Source organism: Rhinolophus ferrumequinum, chromosome 5, assembly GCF_004115265.2.
Source record: "Rhinolophus ferrumequinum isolate MPI-CBG mRhiFer1 chromosome 5, mRhiFer1_v1.p, whole genome shotgun sequence".
In the NCBI taxonomy this organism is placed as follows: Eukaryota; Metazoa; Chordata; class Mammalia; order Chiroptera; family Rhinolophidae; genus Rhinolophus; species Rhinolophus ferrumequinum.
In genome coordinates this window covers 28,026,639-28,046,256 of record NC_046288.1, presented here as the reverse complement: position 1 = coordinate 28,046,256, position 19,618 = coordinate 28,026,639, and the positions used below count along the sequence as shown (strand labels likewise).

The 19,618-nt window shown below is 34.4% G+C and overlaps 1 long non-coding RNA gene across 1 annotated transcript; it reads right to left on the bottom strand.

The window, feature by feature from the left end:
- Nucleotides 1-8,408: 8,408 nt before the first annotated feature.
- Nucleotides 8,409-19,277, bottom strand: LOC117021982 (uncharacterized). The gene is made up of 6 exons (XR_004422971.1): nucleotides 19,202-19,277; nucleotides 17,156-17,219; nucleotides 12,732-12,752; nucleotides 12,632-12,655; nucleotides 11,423-11,543; nucleotides 8,409-8,824 (listed from the first exon to the last, which is right to left on the bottom strand). It is a non-coding gene; the product is annotated as an uncharacterized LOC117021982 (long non-coding RNA).
- Between the last annotated feature and the right edge of the window lie 341 nt (nucleotides 19,278-19,618).

Genomic DNA, 19,618 nt, shown 5'->3' with positions numbered 1-19,618 from the left:
CGGGTAGAGGTCAATCAGTTACCACGGTTGAGATATGTAACATTTTCATCACTCTAGAAAGTTTCTCACTGCCATTTTACAGTTGATCAGCCCTCTCAGAAATTATCACTTATCTGAGTTAATCAATAATTAGTTTTTCCTGGTTTAGAACATTATATTTATGTAATCATAGGGCATATACTCTGTGGTATCTAGCTTTTTTCACATGTCAAAATGTTTTTGAGATTTATCCACATTGTTGCAATTATGCCTGAGTAATCTATTGTAAGACTCTATATAGTTTATCCATCTCCTGTTGAAGAATGTCTTAGCTGTTTCTAGTTTGATATTATCATGAATTAACATGCTTATAATATTATTTGTCCAAGAATTTTTTAAATACTTCTGCTTTTATTTTTCTTGGATAAGACAGGAATGAAATCTGTGGGTCATATGGTAGATACCCATTTTATATTTTCATAAACTTCTAAACTGTTTTCTAAGGTACCATTTGGGATCATTTGGCACTACCTCAAGTAATATATGACAGTTCCTGTTGCTCTACATCCTAACCAACACTTAGTTTTTTAGTCATTTTAGCTTTGGCCATTTTAGGATGTGTATAATGGTATCTTGTAGTGATTTTAATTTGTATTTTGCTGATGTCTAAAAAGGTTGAGCACTAACATATACATTCTTTGGAATTTATTTCTTAAAAGCCAATTGCTTCTGATGGTTTATTGTACTATTTCTGGAAAAAGTTTTGCATCTTTTGTTTAGTGTAGTCATTATTCATCTATTTATTATGTCAATTTCTAAGAAAAGATCTTTGAAGTCCTAATATATTGTTATGCCACACCAACTGTTATTGATATCTGAGTCATATGTCATGGGAAAAAAGTGAAACTGAGAAATAACTTCTTGCATTATGCTCCCTTATTTATTATAGCCAATTTAAATAATTAACACCATCTAACAAATACAGGCTAGAAACATAGTATCACAAATATCATTAGAATCCTAATTTAGGTATATATACCATACTTAATAGGAGAAACTCAGAGTTTCTTCATATTAACCAATTTATTTTCCAGATGAAAATAATGGAATTTAAAATGGATAAATGACTTCCCAAGGTTGGCATTTTGACACGCTGATTCTGAAGATAAAATAAATACTGAGAGAAAAATATCTTTAGGCAATACAAGATTATATGCTCTAGTTTTTTCTCAGAAAATGCTTACAAGGTAATAGCTTCCCCATAACAATATGTCTGTTGAAATAAAGAAGTATTTGAAAACTCGATTGTGATGAGTTCTGTGAATAAATATGTCTCACCTTTCCAGATGAATCACTGGCTTTAAAAGAAAAGCATAAATAAAAGATATTTTAATTTTATAACGTGGTTGAGAGTAAAATTACAACTGACACTGTGCTACTATTATGATTAAACAGAGAATTGTGGTACATCATTGGGTAATTTGTATACTAACCTACCCATTTCTATTTAAAGACTTAATATAAAACTAGTAATGGACATAGTAAATTCAAATATTTGCTTTGCTGATAAGTTTATTACTCTTTTTTATTCTTCTTTCCTATTATGCTCCCCCTCTTTCCCATGACATATGCCATATGATGTCGCAAACTATGGTTTTATAACTCGTTTGTAATTTTAAACTCAGAGTAGAGCGTATGTTGGTATTTGGAATATTGCCACTAATTCTGTATAACTTTCCCAGTAACTAGATACCAGGAATGCCCTAGGTGCTAAGTCCTCTAATTTTACCAGAAGCGGAAAGAGGTCCAAGGAAGTCATGTGATTGGCCTAAGGACACAATTGGACTCAGATCAGGAAACACTGACTTTTAGTCCGGTGATTTTTACATGTAAGACCCTCTGTCACCTTACTTCTTTAGTGAGTAATCACTTTCAAATTTGAGTTAAATACATCTCAGTGTGTTTGTGTGAAAGTATATTTAGGTACCTTAAAGAAATTTTGTAAGCTCAATGTTGAAAAACGTTTATGTGAAAAATTATACTTTAATAAACAACATATAGGTAAACATAGTTTAGAGCACACAAAGATACTGTTAATGTAACTGATAAGAATTTATCCTCTAAATTCTCTCATGTACTTACAAACGTCAACCAGAAGAACGAGAATAAAACTAATCAATACAACTCAATTTTGAGTCCTGATAAAGTTAATATGATAAAACATAATCTCATTCAATACTTTGTCGAACATGTACTGATCATTTTATGCTAAAGCATTGTGATACTAGTGATACAAAGAAAATTAAGATTATAGTCCTGGATTTTAGGAGCTTACTTTTTGATAAACTTATACAAAGCATACAGATTTTGACCAACAATTTAAATTAGGACGTATAGCTTAAGAGAGTAGATCCTCCCAATAGTTCTCATCACAAAGAAAAACACTTTTCCTTTCTTTCTTTCTTTTCTTTTTTCTGTTTTTATTTTGTTAGTTTTCTCTTTTTATGAGATAATGGGTGCTAACTAAATTTATTATGGTAATCACTTCAAAACATATGTAAGACAAACCATTATGATGTACACTTTAAACGAAAACAGTGATGTATGTCAATTATACCTCAATAAAACTGGCAAAAATATTTGGAGATATATATAGAAGAAAAGGAGATAAACTGAGAGAGATGAAACTGCATAAAGGAGAAAACTTTAATATTACAATGAAATATTAGGGGAAAAGGGAGGGGATTATATAAACAGCATATTCACTGTGGCTCAGAGTTGACTTGGGTCTCCAACTCAAATCTATTGTAGAGGCAAATGTAAATTCAGTTGAAATCTCAAAGAGGGAGGGAAAATAACTACAAGTCAGAAAGTAAGCTTTATGTATTTCTAGAAAAAAAAATATCAATGTGTTTTTCCAGAGGAATTGCTGCAAGAAAACGTCATAAAATAGCTCAAATAATAAATAAAAGTCCTAAAAATATGTATCTTTCCCCAAGCAGAAATATTGATTCTGAGCTTCCTACACAACCAAAAGGTGGAAGAAAACATTACAATGATCACTGTGGGCATTTGTGCTTGTGAAGATTTCTGCTCAGAGCCATTAATTCTGGCTGAATGTGTCCTCCACAAGGGACATTTTATATATTTTAAACATTTACAAAAAGCATATGCATGCAAATTGCAAAGATAACTTGTTAGTGAATCAAAAAAGTTTGTAGCAATATTTTAAATGTTTTATAAGCGAACCTATGATTTAAATCAATGTGATTTTTCTTTGATGATTTGTTTTCACCTGAAGGATCCATTTAAATTGTCAATCAATGTCCAGAACTACAGACATTTACCCAAGCTTAAGCAGCAACAGGTACTTCAAGAATTTTCAAAGGTTCTCTTAAAATAAAAATAAATTTTGATGCATTTTAGTTCACAGAGAAAAGATTCTGGTTATCTACAGAGAGTTGCCCTTAATCTTCCATCGAGTGTTGGTTAACCCAAATGTGAGGAGTAATCCTCATGAGGCTGTGGACAGAACATCAAACAACAACAACAACAACAACAACAACAACAAAACAGGTTTTACAATGCCTGGGGCTCAAATGGGGCTGAAAATAGACCATGTTAGCTCAGCCAAAGTGGAAAAAGCTTATCATCCACATGTTATTGTTGTTGGTTGAATGCATTAGTCGTTGGTTAAATTTCACTGTAAATGAAAGGGAGCTCTGTCCTGGATTGTCAAACAGAGATTGAAAGCAAGCCTCTAAAAGTGCAAAAATGTTTACAAGAAACTTCATTGTGACCCAGAACATAAGTCAATAATATAAAGGAAAATCTTAAAAAGGACCTAGCATTTCACAAAAGTAAAATCACAATCTATGACATCTAATAAAAACTTACCAGACATAGAAACAAGAAGGAAAATAGGACTCACAATGAAGAGAAAAATCAGTCAATATAAACAGACTGAGAAGTGGCACAAATGATAGAATTAGTAAATCAAGATACTAAAATACTTATTGTAACTGTATTTTATGTGTTTAAGTAGAGGAAAGCATGAACCTTTTGAAAACGACAATGTCTGAGATGAAAAGTACACTGAGTGTAATCAATAGCATGTTTAGAAAAAAATGAAAGTCTTGGAGGATTACTGAAGAAGAAAAGATTAGGGAACTGGGAAATACAGCAATCAAACTATCCAATTTTAACATGGACAAAAACAACAACAAACACGAAAAACAGGGCTTCAGTGAGCCACGGAACAACTTCAGTTTTAACACGTATGTAATTGTAGTGAAGGTGAGTAGAAGAAGGCAGGAAAAATATTTGAATAAATAAATAGCTGAAGATTATTCAACTATTAGGAAACTGTAAATCACAGATCTAGAAGCTCAACAAATAATAAGTTCAACATGAAAAACCCAAATAAAACACGTTATAATCACATCACTTGCTGTCATAAGGAACATTAAAAAGTAGTCAGAGGAAAAAAGAAATATCATTAAGAGAGTAGCAAAAATATGAATGACAGCTGACTTAATTTTGCAAATAATGCAAGCCAGAAGAGAGTAACAAAATTTTCTACTACTAAAATAAAAATATCTTTCAAACAAATTCTGTAACCAGTGTGTGTGGACAGAGCCAGGAGTGCAGTTTCAGGCTCTCATCCTCAAGTGGAAAGGTGCTCACTCAGGTAATAAATGACCATCAACTGTGATCAAATGGCCATCAGCTATGGCTAGTTGGCCGTCAGCTGTAACCAGGGAGCCACTGGCCACTAATATAACTGCTATGGCTACGCTAGCAGGAAAAAGGGGGCTAGGAAGAAAATGGTGGCTGAGCTAGCAAGCAGCGGAGTGTGGATTGCGGCTTGCAGACAGGCGGATTGCATCTAGCAAGTGAGGTTGGTTGGCAGAGAGAAGTGGATGGCAGGTTGCGGATAGTGTGGCTGCTGCTTCCTGTGTCTGCAACCCAGCTGCCAGCAAGACTATAGTGGTATGACTCCCCTACCTATGGCTCTGTGGGTGTTCCTTTTTGGCCTCACTATGTCCTGTGGTCTTATGTGGGGAGTGGGACTAGAGACCCCAGAAGAGACCCCGCCTGACACCCTGCATGACACAGTGAAAATATACTTCTAGAATGATGACAAAATAAAATTTTCAGACTCACAAAACTGAATAAACTGATGACCAGAAAACTTGCCTTATGAGAAATATAAAAGGAAGTCCTTCAGGCAAAAGTAAAGTTATATCCCTTGTAAAATTGTATATGTATTCAAAGGAAATACATTGAAAATAGTAATTTGGGGATAAATATGAAACACCTTATTATTTATGTTTTAAAACTCAATAAGGTAAATATTTTTAAAAGAAAAATAAACAATGTGCGTGTGGGTTTTAATATATGAAGAATTAAAAATATATGACAGAAACAACACCAAGGGAGGGATGGGGAAATTGAAGTCTACTGTGTTTAAGATTCCCTATCAGGATGACCATTAGTAAAAAAAGGAAGAACAAAAAAAGGAAAAAGAAAGAAAGAAAACCAAAAGATACGAAGTGTCAGCAAGGCTAAAGAGAAAAGGGAACTCTGGTGCGCTGTGAGAAACTAAATTGGTACAACCATGCATTATGGAGGTTCCTCAAAAAATAAAAATAGAACTACCAACTGATCTAGCAATTCCACTTCTGGGTATTTAGCCAGAGGAATTAAAATCAAGATCTCAAAGTGACACCTGTACTCCCAAGTTCATTGCAGCATTATTCACAACAGCTGGGATGCAGAAACAACTTACATGTGCATTGCTGCATGAATGGATAGAGAAAATGTGGAATATACATACAATAGGATATCATCCCGCTTTAAAAAAGGAGGAAATCTGCCACTTGGGACAACATGGATGGGCCTGATGATATTATGTTCAGTGAAATAAGCCAGACAGAGAGAGAAAAATATTGTAAAGTCTCGCTTATGTGTAGAATCTAAAATTGTCACTCATAGCAGCACAGAGTAGAATGGAGGTTGCCAAGAGCTGGGATGAGGGGGAATAGGATGGGTCAGAGGGTACAAAGTTTCAGTTTTGCAAGTTAAAGAAATTCCAGAGACCTACTATACAGCATAGTTCCTGTAACGAACACTACTGTATTGTACTTAAGCTTTGCTAAGAGGGTGGATGTAATGTTAAGATTCTTACCACACACATACACATACACATACAACAACAATAACAACAACAACAATAATAATAATAATAATTAAGGTGGGCAGGAGGAAACTTTGGGAGGTGATGGTGTGGATTTGATGGTGGTGATAGTTTCATGGGAGTATACTTATTCCTTCTTAAAATGTGTATACATTTTTTGGCACCCTCTGTATACACACATGCACAGATATATATATATATATATACACACACACACACATACACACATATATGTATATGTAATTAGTATATATATGTGTGTGTGTATATATATATATATATATATATATATTACTATTAGAGGCAAAGCCTACCAGATATACATTGTTTATATGTAAAACTGAAGGACAGAAGAGAAGAAAAACAATTGATTATTCTTAGGTTTTGAATCTGAGCAAGTACAGGGCAAAAATTAACTGAGACTGGAGGAAGGACACAATGAAGAGTTTTAGTTTGGATTTGTTAAATTTCAGATGTCTTTTACACACCAAAGTGTGTAAAGTGGAGGGTCAAAGGCAGTTCAGGAGAGAGCACACAGCACACGTAACCTAGCATTCTACCAACTTTTCTTCACTCTCAGATTCTTTTCTCAGCACCTGAGACTTAATACTCTCCAATGTCTTTGTTTGGGAAAGTTGCACTCTGCTCCGTGCAACCCTCTGTGGATTGGAGATTGGCCTTTAGTTTGCACTGCTTTTCTTGGGATGATAAGCCCTGTGTCCATGACTTGGTGAATTAAACTTTCTATCTCATACAAAATTGTAATGCACTGTAATTTGTAGATATTTAGCTGTCGATAGTTATTACCACCATTGTATAGCTGACATTTTTTGCAGCTACGTGGTAAAAGTGAATTAGCTTTTCTTATTAATATGATTAAAATTAAAGGCAATATTTTTATTAGTAGTCTAGTGGTTTTATGCAAACTGTATGGATTGGAAAAGATTATTTCATAATTAAAATGATATTGCTTAGGGGGTGGCCGGTTAGTTCAGTTGGTTAGAGTGCGGTGCTCTTAACAACAGGGTTGTGGGTTCGAGTACCACATACTCACTGTGAGCTGCGCCCTCCACAACTAGATTGAAACAACTACTTGACTTGGAGCTGATGGGTCCTGGAAAAACACACTTAAAATAAATAAAATTTTTTAAAAAATGATACTGCTTAGATAATTTTCTTGCCCTTTGAGTAGCCACCCAGCGATGTCATGACCTGCTTTCTTCCATAATCATTGTCCCAGAGAATTGTAAAATAACATTGTATGTCTTTTCTTTAGAAATATCGACATGATGAAGAATATTGTGATTGTTGGCATGTAATAATTGCAGAGAAATGTTATTGAGAATCAAGATAAAGATAGGTGTCATGAGTTCAATTGTGTCCCTCCCCCAAAGATAGGTTGAAATCCTAACCCGAAAAACCTCAGAATGTGAGCTATTTTGGAAATATAGGTCATTGCAGATGTAGTTAGTTAAGACAAGTTTATCCTGGAGTATAGTACGTCCTTAATCCAATATGACTGTTGTCTTTCTAAGGAGAGATAGAGGGAAGACGACCTTGTAACAATAGAGACAGAAATTGAAGTGATGCATTTACAAACCAAGGAAGGTCAAGCATCACCCATAAATGCCAGAATCTAGTGTGGGGACAGAGTCCCAGAGAGCAGTTTCCAGGCTCTCGGCCTCACGTGGAAAGGTGCTAGCTCGGGTAGTAGATGGTCATCAGCTGTGACTAGTTGGCCATCAGCTGTTATCGGTTCGCCATTAGCCACTATATAACTGCCGTGGCTAAGCTAGCAAGTGTGGAGTGTGGCTTGCGTATCGCAGAGAGCCAGATTGCACTTATCAAGTGAGGTTGGTTGGCCGAGAAGCGGAAGGTGGGTTGCGGATCGTGTGGCTCCTGTTTCCTGTGTCTCCAACCCAGCCGCCAGTGGGAATATAGTGGTATGACTTCCCTATCTATGGCTGCATGGGTGTTTCTTTTTGGCATCATCACGTCCTGCGTGCTTATGTGGGGAGCGGGACCAGAGACCCCGTATGACACCCTGCATGACATCTAGGAAGAGACCAAAACAGATTGTACCCTAGAGCTGTCAGAAAGAGCAAGACTCTGGGGTTGTTTTTTAGCCACCGGTTTTGGTACTTTGTTTGGGCAGTGCTAGGAAACAAATACAATAGAGTATCCGGCATATGCTTGATAGATCAATTTATTGTGCATGGAAAGGATTTTGTTTTTTTTAATTTTATGGTAACTTCAATACAGAGAACAGTACAGAAAACAATCAAATTGTCCAGAGATTATCATCACTACTGTTTTAGAAATATTGATCATTGATCTCAGGTGTCTGTTATTCAGGTAACATTACTTGATTGACTTTTCCTTTTTTTTTTTCTATTTGTTTATTGAAAGCTGGAATTTGTACAAAGAAACATTATTTGTTGGTCATACCGTTTTTAAATTCCAGTCCAATACTTAAGAGAAAACAAATAATACCTAGCTTTAAAAATTGTTTTATAAAATACTTTTGGAAGCACTATGGATATATTTATTAGATGAGAACTGATAATATGTTGCTAGATGGGTGAAATCATTTTTGAGTAGGAAGAATCATCACATGTAGAGACCAAAAAATACTTCTCACCAAGCCTGTGGAGAAAAAGAAATATTCTTTTTATTAAGTTACAGATTAAGTCGTTGCTAATACCATTATGCTTTCTTGTTTTTGAGTTGTATCTAGATCGATTCCTTTGTGTCTGACCAAGTGTTCACATTGCGCATTTGTTACCCCCAGCTTTGTCTCCACCAAATGATAGTCATGATGCTCTGGGCCCCTGAACTCCGCTTGTCTCAAAGCTTGAATGGGCACCAAAGAGTAGAACTTGCCTGCTTTGTCAGCTTATTCTGAGCGAGGGCTGACCACAGTGGCCACTTTTTCCTACTGGTCCTTTTCTCATGCTTGCCTACCTCCCCCTTGAAAGTTTATACTAATCTTTGCTTAGCTGTTCCTACCCTATTAAAAAAAAAAACCCTTTTCCAGTTTGATTTGAGATGCTTGCAGATTTCTGAAAGTTGAGTCCTTTCCCCATGCCAATGGACTCTGTTCTGAAAAAAGTTTGGATTTGTTTTTATTTGACATGACAAAGGATCCTTGACCAAAAACCATGCCTTGGTTAAAATCATGTACATCAAAAAAGCTTTACTAAAATAACTTCGAAGTACTTATATAATCAGACTACATTAGAATAAATTGCTACTATCTCTACTATTTCTTTTGTAGTTCAAGCCCTTATTTCTCATCTTTAATTACTGTCTCAGTTTCCCAATGGTCTGTCAATCCTCCCTGTCGCCATACCCGCCATAGTCCGGCTTGTACAATAGGCCTCAATAACACATCCAAATCATATCACTTCTTTATCAAATGATATTCTGACTGATGAGTGCTTGTTTTATTTCCATCTTTGTACGTACATATTAAGCTGTCAACCACAGAGACTGAATTAAAGGTATTTACATCCCCAGTGGCCCTCTCACTGCATGCTCACTATCTGGTCCAGAAATATCGGATGACTGATTAAATACCAATTTCGGCTGGACCCCTATTCCTAAAATAATATCACAAGAAACAGTATTTATTTCCAATTGTTTCTTTATGACCTTTTAAAGAACCCATATTTCCATGGCTTTGAATCTTGTGGCAAAACTAATTACACACCATACTAGTATAACTTTTCCTTGTATGTACTTCAGGGACTTAAGAAACATTGAATGAATAGTGAAAATTTTATTGAATTTGAATGTCTATCATCTTTTTTTCTCCATTTGTCACTTCTCACATGAGGTTCAGTTCTTCATGTTAGCCCACCTGGCTTTTCAGTTTGAATGCTATTCACTTTCAAAATCAACATTGCCAAGTTATCTTTAATGTCCCTTACTTAAACCAAGCAAAAAGTGTGCACAAAGCAAAATTCCCCGAAACAAAACAAAACAGAAAATCTCCCTAAAGAAAGAGATGGACAACAGCAGAGCTTTGTCTCTTGTTTGAAAGTCCCATTTGCTGAGCACTTTGATTTGCTTATCCATTTCTGACAACTTGCATCCATTTCTCCTTCCCTGATTTGGTCTTTGGTTTTATCCATCATCAAATCTATTGATTGCCTTTCTCAGGCTCCTTTCTCCTAGTTCTTTAAAGTCTTTTTATCACCAGATTATCTCAGTTCGTCTGCCCCTCCTCTTAAATATGGCGTACACATTTCACCGTATTTGTCTCTCCCAAAGAGTTTTAATATACCCTTCCTCGATCAAATATGTCAGCTATTACCGATGCCTAAGGAGTCAAGTTCAGACTCTTTACCTTGTTAATAATGGGAATTCAATTTGAATAAATTTTCCACATCCATTTAAAGATAATTGAAATCTCTTGGAACTGTTTCAACTTTGATTTGCAGAACAGCTACATTTTTTAGTGAAATATTTAACCTTTCATGGAATTTGGAATACTTAATATTGTTTTAGATAAAATTCACTTCTTAAAAGTAAGTTGGTAATATTTTCTTATCTTTTTGTTGGTATTACTATTAGAGCAGTGGTCCCTATATTAATAGTTCAGAGAATCCCCAAGACAAAGTTTCTCAAACTTTATTGTGTCATGAATCAAATAGCAATCTTATTAAAATGCAGATTCTGATTGAATGTGTCTGGGTGTGGCTTTAGACTCTAAATTTCTAACCAGTTCCCACATGGTGTTTCTGCTGTGGCTGCTCCAAAGATTACATTTTAGAAGGACATGTTTTAAACAATATCCAGGCATAGATTAGTGGCAGGACATCATGCAGTAACAATTATAAATAATGTTAATCAAAGGCATTTCATGGAATATGTCTTTCAATAGTCTTACCAGTTCTATGAAGTGGTTACATATTATAATAATACCTAGTTGTCCATGATAAAATTGGAGTTTAGAAAAGATTAGGAATAATTCAAGGCATGAAACTAGTAGTTGTCTGGACCTGGATACAAACACAGGTGTTCCTATCTGCAAAGCTCCACCTCTAACCATACCAGGACAGAAGTTTTCTTTTGGAAGCATTTAGATTAATAAATTCACTTTAGGAGAGCTACACATGGCTACATTGCTTAAACCAAGGCTGCTTTTGGTTTGATGGCTTTCTTTTACTTTTCGTTGTTTTAACTATCACAACGGATATCTCTGGAGAACAAAAAAATGTCACTAGAAATGTGACTTACCTGTGATCATGTCCTGTGCTTACTGACCACCATAAGCCACTGGATATGGATATGGATATGGATATGTGTATGGAGATGGATACGGTTGTGGATATGGGTAATAGTATGGGGGTGGAAACCTCTGTATACAACAAAAGGAAAGAAGAAATTGCAGAGAATTGAGACAATGACACTGTAAATATTTCACAAATATTTCCATTAGAAATTTAGGTTGTTAAAGTTGGTAGGACCTTGTAGACCATCTACATGATTGTTTTTTCAAATTTTTAGTTAGGTTTTAACTTTTTTATAAGAAAACAATGTTTAAAAGAAGGGAAAATAGTAAGGTATTTACAGTTTTATTGTTTGTTGACAATTTTGTTGCATTATAATAAATTTGGTGCTATTAATTATAGGCAACTACTTACAAAATGTTTAAATATTCTTTAGAATTTTACTTTTAAGCTCCTACTTTGCCGATCCTTAAATTTTCCAAGGAAGAAGAATTTGCTAATTCCAGGTTAGGTGGAATGGCTGCTTTGGACTCTGACTTACTATGACTTCACCGTCTCTTAAAAGTCCTACTTTCTTTATTTTCGCTTCTGTTAATCCCAATATTCTCAATCCCTCCTTCTGCATCTTTTAATTTGGTGCCATACTAAAATTCATCTATGTAATATATTAGTACACCTGAAACTATTTGAAAAAAGAATTTTTGAGTCCTTATCACATCGAGGCCTTGTCAAAATAATATGAGATATTAAGGTAATTTTTCATTAAAAAATATTAAATAAATAGTATTTTCTATCTTATTTAACAAGATCAGTTTAACTTAACCGAATTACGTCATCACCCTTCAAAAGAATCAGATTGTGAAAATTATATCCCGTGTTTTTAGCATTCTCTATGTTCCACTAGGCATATATTTTGCTTAATAGAATTAGAATTACAGCTGTTTTTTAGGCCAAGGCAATTATTTACCACAAAATGTTACTTACATTTTGAAAGAATAGTCGACTTCTTCAGGGTGGCATTATGAGTTTCCATGTAAATACTACCAGCTCACAAGAACTATGGGTCCTTTACCAGTATATAATAAATAAATAAACTCAATGTATACTTTAGCCATTCATTATATAGATATGTTTCAGAGACAAGTATTGACTTTCCTTATAGAATAATACTAAGAGAATAAGTTTTATTATACCACATTATCAGGGGAATACTTACATGTCTTCCTCTATGACGATATTTCTGTTAAAAAAAGAAGAGATTAATATTGTGATACATGTTTAATTATTGAGTTTTTCAGTAAATGAAAGTGACTTACCTCTTCAGATGAATCAGCACTCTTGAAAAAGAAAAGAAGAAAATAATGATTTTTACAATCCAGATTGAATGAAAAATGCACTTAGCTGCTTCATTATGATTAAACAAAATAGAGGCAAAGGGTCTTAGGTAACTGAAACATTAAGCTAGTTGTTTATTTAATGTGTCTTAGGTAACTGACACTTTAAGCTAGGTGATTTGTTTTGTTTTCTTTTTTTTTTTTTTAGTGGCACTTTTAAAGTGAGTGAAGAGTAGAATTTTGCTGTAATTAATTTGATACATTCCAATATCAATTCACCCTGGCCCAAATTTCTTTTGTGTATGTAAAGGAGGAAAATCTATCACTGTGATTAGGAGAGTGAAATTGAAAAGTTAAATTTTATATTTGCTCAACACCAGTGTTTTTATATAAATATGTTTTAAGTTGCTGAAAATCTTCATACATGCAAATGTTGATTGTGCTGATAAAGTCTGGTGTTATGATTATGTTTTTCTCTGTTCTTGGATTTTAATTTTTTCCACTTCTATCCTTTTACAAAAAGTACTGTGATGAACTGTGTTGAAATGACCAATTTGTGTTTGTAACATCCACTAGAACTTTTTAGGTTGTTTAAAGTATTACTTCTTGATGAATTTCTCAGTAACTAGATACAAAGAATACCAAAGTGAAAGATACCTTAATTTTTTAATTAAAATATATTGGGGTGACAATGGTCAACAAAACTACATAGGTTTCAAGTGTACATATCTATAACACATCATCTATATATTACATTATGTGTTCACAACTCAGATTCAGTTCTCCTTCCACCATCATATATTTCAACCTTTTTACCCTCTTCTATCATCCCCTCTACCAAAGACCTAAACATATGATTTGTAGCAATAAACTGCTTAGAAGAAAGTATAGGTACTAAACTTATGGACCTTGGGTTCAAAGAGGATTTTATGAATTTGACCTAAAAGGCAATGGAAGATCCCAAAATCTGACAAAGACACCACAAAAAAAAAAACTACAGGCCGATATCTCTAATGAACATAGATGCAAAAATCCTCAACAAAATATTAGCGAACAGAATTCAGCAATACATTAAAAAGATCATACACCATGATCAAGTGGGATTCATCCCTGGTATGCAAGGGTGGTTCAACATCCGCAAATCAATTAATGTGATACACCACATTAACAAAATGAAAAATAAAAATCACATGATCGTATCAATAGATGCAGAAAAACATTTGATAAAATCCAACAGCCATTTATGATAAAAACCCTTAAAAAAGTGGGAATAGAGGGATCATATCTCAACATAATAAAGGCCATATATGACAAACCCACAGCTAACATCATACTCAATGGGGAAAAGCTAAAACCATTCCCCCTAAGATCAGGAACAAGGCAAGGTTGCCCACTATCTTTGCTTCTATTCAACATAGTGCTGGAAGTTCTAGCCACAGCAATCAGACAAGAAAAAGAAATAAAAGGCATCCAAATTGGTAAGGAGGAAGTAAAATTATCATTGTATGCAGATGATATGATACTATATATAGAGAACCCTAAAGACTCCACCAAGAAGCTATTAGAGGTGATAGATGAATTTAGTAAAGTAGCAGGATACAAAATTAATATTCAGAAATCAGTTGCATTTGTATATACCAATAATAAAACATCAGAAGGAGAAATTAAAAAAACAACCCCATTTACAATCGCTCCAAAGACTATAAAATACCTGGGAATAAATTTAACCAAAGAAGTAAAAGATCTGTACTCAGAAAATTATAAGACACTGAAGAAAGAAATGACAGAAGATATGAATAGATGGAAACACATATCATGTTCATGGATAGGAAGAATTAATATAGTTAAAATGTCCATACTGCCTAAGGCAATATACATATTCAACACAATTCCAATCAAACTACCAACGACGTTTTTCACAGAAATAGAACATATAATCCTAAAATTTATGTGGGACCATAAAAAACCCCGTATAGCCTCAGCAATCTTGAGAAATAAGAACAAAGTGGGAAGTATAACAATACCTGACTTCAAATTATACTATAAGGCTACAGTAATCAAAACAGCATGGTACTGGCATAAAAACAGACACATAGATCAATGGAACAGAATAGAGAGTCCAGAAATAAATCCATGCCTATTTGGCCATTTAATCTACGACAATGGAAGCAAGAATGTACGATGGGGTAAAGGCAGTCTATTCAATAAATGGTGCTGGGAAACCTGGACAGACACATGCAAAAAAATGAAGCTGGACCACCTCCTTACACCATATACAAAAATAAATTCAAAATGGCTTAAAGACTTCAATGTAAGATCTGAAACCATAAAATACCTAGAAGAAAATATAGGAAGAAACTTCACAGATATTACCCGGAGTAAGATTTTTACTGATATATCCCCTCGCACGAGGGAAGTAGGAGAAAAAATAAACATGTGGGATTATATCAAACTAAAAAGTTTTTTCACAGCAAAGGAAACCATCAATAAAACAAAAAGGGATCCTACTGAATGGGAAAAGATATTTGCCAATGATATATCTGATAAGGGATTAATATCACAAATCTATGAAAAACTCACTCAACTCAAATCCAAAAAGCAAACGACCCAATTAAAAAAATGGGCAGAGGTCTTGAAGAGACATTTTTCTACAAAGGACATACAGATGGCAAACAGACATATGAAGAAATGCTCAACCTCACTAACCATCAGAGAAATGCAAATAAAAACCACAATGAGATACCACCTCACCCCAGTAGATGAATTTAGTAATGGCTATCATCAATAAATCAACAAACAACAAGTGCTGGCGCGGATGTGGAGAAAAGGGAATGCTTGTGCACTGTTGGTGGGATTGCAGATTGGTGCAGCCACTATGGAAAACAGTATGGAGGTATCTCAAAAATCTGAAAATGGAACTACCCTATGATCCAGTAATTCCACTCCTAGGTATCTATCCGGAGAAATCCAAAACTCCAATTCAAAAATCTTTATGCACTCCTATGTTTATTGCAGCACTATACACAATAGCTAAGACATGGAAACAACCAAAATGCCCATCGGTAGATGACTGGATTAAGAAACTGTGGTACATTTATACAATGGAGTACTACGCAGCCATAAAGAAGAAAGAAATCTTACCATTTGCAACAACATGGATGGACCTAGAGAACATTATGTTAAGTGAAATAAGTCAGACAGAGAAAGATAAGTACCATATGATCTCACTTATATGCGAAATCTAAAGAAAAGAATAAGTGAATGAACTAATCAGAAACAGTTTTGGAGACAAAGAGGAAAAACTGAGGGTTGTTAGATGGGCAGGGGGGTGGGGGTAAGGGGGAAGGTGAGGGGATTAGAAAACAGTCAGTAACCACAAGATGGCCACGGGGTTTGAAAATTAATCTGGGGAAAGTAATCTAGTGGTTACCAGTGGGTAAGGGGGTTGGGGGGTGGGAAATGAGGGTAAGGTGGATCAAATATATGGTGATGGAAGGACAACTGACTCTGGGTGGTGAACACACAGTGTAATTTATAGATGATGTGATACAGAATTGTACACCTGAAATCTATGTAATTTTACTAACAATTGTCACCCCAATAAATTAAAAATAAATAAATAAATAATAAAAAAAGGCAATGGAAGTAAAAGCTAAGTAAATTAATGGGACTATATCAAACTACAAAGCTTCTGCACAACAAAAGAAGCCATCAACATAACAAAGAGGCACCCAAGTGAATGGGAGAAGATATTTGTAAACAATGGCTCCAATAAGGGCTAATAGCCAAAATATATAAGGAACTCATAACTCAACAACAAAATGCCAAACAATCCAATTGAGACACCATTAATTTTAACAGAAGAGAAAACAAAGTCGGGAGGTAGGAAAAAGAAGGACATGAAAGAGATAGTGGAGGAGGAGAAGAAGGTGAAGGGGGAAAAGGTGGAAGAGGAGGACGTGGAGGAGAAGAGGAAGGAAAAGTTACAGAGGGGTCAAATTTTACCTAGTGACACACAGTAAGAAATGACAATACCAGGTGGGAACTCTTGACATTTGGTAGGTCTAGATCTTTTAATAGTTAAGTCTCTTTTATTAGCATCCTAGTCACACATCTTTATGGAGCTCTTTTTAAAATTTTGTTTTACATTAAGCTAATTACACCTGAGTGTCCATATGTTAATGTCTCTCTGTGTGTCTGTGTGTGTACTCAAGAAATAAATTCTAAGTACTTAGTGAACTTGCATTGATTAGTTAGAAGAAAATGTCCATATAAAAACATTAAAATCAATAAAACCATGTTCAGGCAATGCAAATATGGTACAGAATACAAAAAAATATGAATCTTTGCATAATTACTTTGCATAATTACAAGAACACATTCTTCAAAATTTGTGATTTACTTACAGTCATGGCAACCATGAGAGCCATGATGAAGGCAAGGACAAAGATCTTCATATTTAGCTGAATTCTGTGAAAGCACACGTGACAGGTCAATATCACATTGGTTCCTGCACTTACAAATCATTTATTTATCAAACTATGCTCCAAAGTCTTGTGAAACATAGTAGAAATCCAAAGACAATGAAAACGCTTTGACTGACATCACGGAACTTGAGACTAGTAGGGGACATTTGCAGCTAAAAGTAAGTGCAGTGGTATGGAAATACTAAAGTTCCATAGAAACACACAAAATGGACATCTTAAACAGGCCAAGCCAATGGGGGTGGGTATTAAAATAAAGAAAAAGGTAAACCTTGTGCTGGATTATGAAGGATAAGTAAATACAGGTTTTGAGAGCCTGCAAAGAAACAAAAATGAGAGAGAGAATAGCATGTTGGAAAAGAAATAGTTCAGCAAGTAAGAAACACAAAATTGGAAACAGGTTGACCATTTAGATGTTGTGAGATTATAGGGGCCTTACATAATGACAGTAGGGATAATGATTAAGGCCAAGTTTCAACAAATGTTTGGAAGGTAGAATGTCAAGCAATAGGGATTGATTTTATAACAAAGAAAATCATTGAGGTTTCTGGCCTGATCACTGTGTAAGTGGTAAAACCCTAAGATTAGAAAATTAATAATAATGAATAAAGTCAAGTTAAAAAGAAGTTACAGAGAAAATGTTTGTAGATACTTTAAGAAATTGAATTGGTAAAGATGATTTAATCTCCAAATAATCTTATTCACCAAAATTAACCAAATCGAAGAGTCTTTGATATGTTTTTATAATTAAGTATATAAAGTGACATAGTTCTGTTGCTGTTGAAAAACAAGTAAAGCAGATTATTTATTTCTCAATTATAGACTTCTAAATATAAAGAGTTTGCAAACTATAAGGTAAATAATCAGTAAAAGGTTATTTTCTACCCTGATAATTTTTGGCTGTCAGTTTTGAAAGAACATTACAGGGACATCATTTGTCTGATGATAGAAGAAATATTCTCCTGCCTAGTAACTCTACATCTCTAACACATAAAGCAGAATTTGGGACTGATGTATTTCCCTTGTTCCTTATCTGCTGATGTCGCCTCATTGGCTTAAACTCAATACTGTGGCATTAGAAAAAGTGAGAAAACTATATATTACCTAATGAAATTTTTCTGTCATCTACCATTCACCAAACATTCAGTCATGTTTGACACAAACAAAGATGCAACTTTTAGTGTCATTTATGCCTCAAATTTAATTGAAAGTAGAGGACTGAGGGAAATTCACAGAAATTGGACTTCTACAGATAGATAGACAGGTGGATAGTTTAGGAGCTTTGAAAGAATATTACCCAAAGAACACAGTGATAAAATTTGACCTAGAAGAAAAGCTTTTTTTTTTTCAGCCAGATAACAAATGACATGAAAATGTGGTAAATGAAATGGATTATTAAAACAAAATAATCTGTTATACAGTGTTAATTCTGCAGAAAAATAGAAACTATTTTGATGATGAAAAGATCAGTAGAAAAGTAATGGAAAGTGAATCAGTGATGGTAATAAAGTAACCTTGAAAAAGGTTACTTAAAGGTTACTTAAATCTTTGACACAATACACATATTTGCAAAAAGAGAGTGTATGCAACTCAAGAGATCATTTTCTTATGAAACTTGAACTTCAAGTTTCAGTTACAGGTAAAAGTAATTATTAACACAGCAGATATCATATATCTCTGTGGAGGTAAAGGAAGTAAAAAGATTTCTAGGATAGCCCATCAATAGAGATGGTGGAGCACATGTCCTCCTTGTTCCACATCATTCGCTGGGTACAATAATTGCTGTCAATCTAGAAGCATTGAGATCCTGACCTCACCTTCAGATCCTGACATAAGGTCATAATTTCTTTAAATTGTTTCTTTAAGAGAAATTATCAATAAACAATATACATTTAAAATAATTTTCAACTTATTAGCAATCAAAAATTAGAATAAGATATCACATTAGGTTGTACATGAGTATGTTACCTTTTATGCAAGATGAGATGCAAGAGTTTGAGAAGCTGAAGTTCTGAAGTTCTAAAAGATGATGAGATTTTCTAGAGAACTGATGTATATATATACTGAAATCCTCCATTTGTTTTTTTAAATCATTTCAATTATGAGATCAAATTATACAACTGAAAATAATGCCCAAAGTCTGTCTCCCCAGACACTAAAAATAAACTTAAACTTTACAGTAGAAGATTGTGAAACAGAGTGACCAGGGAACAATTGTACCCGTTACATGTTAATCCCTGTATTAGTCAAGGTACGTGTGAATAAGACAAAGGGTAAAAGTGTTAAAGTAAACCAAGTGTAGAAATGAACTGAAATGCTAAAAACAGCATTTGCCCTATTTTAACAAAGCCATGTCCAAGACGGAACAACTCTATGCCAAAAATG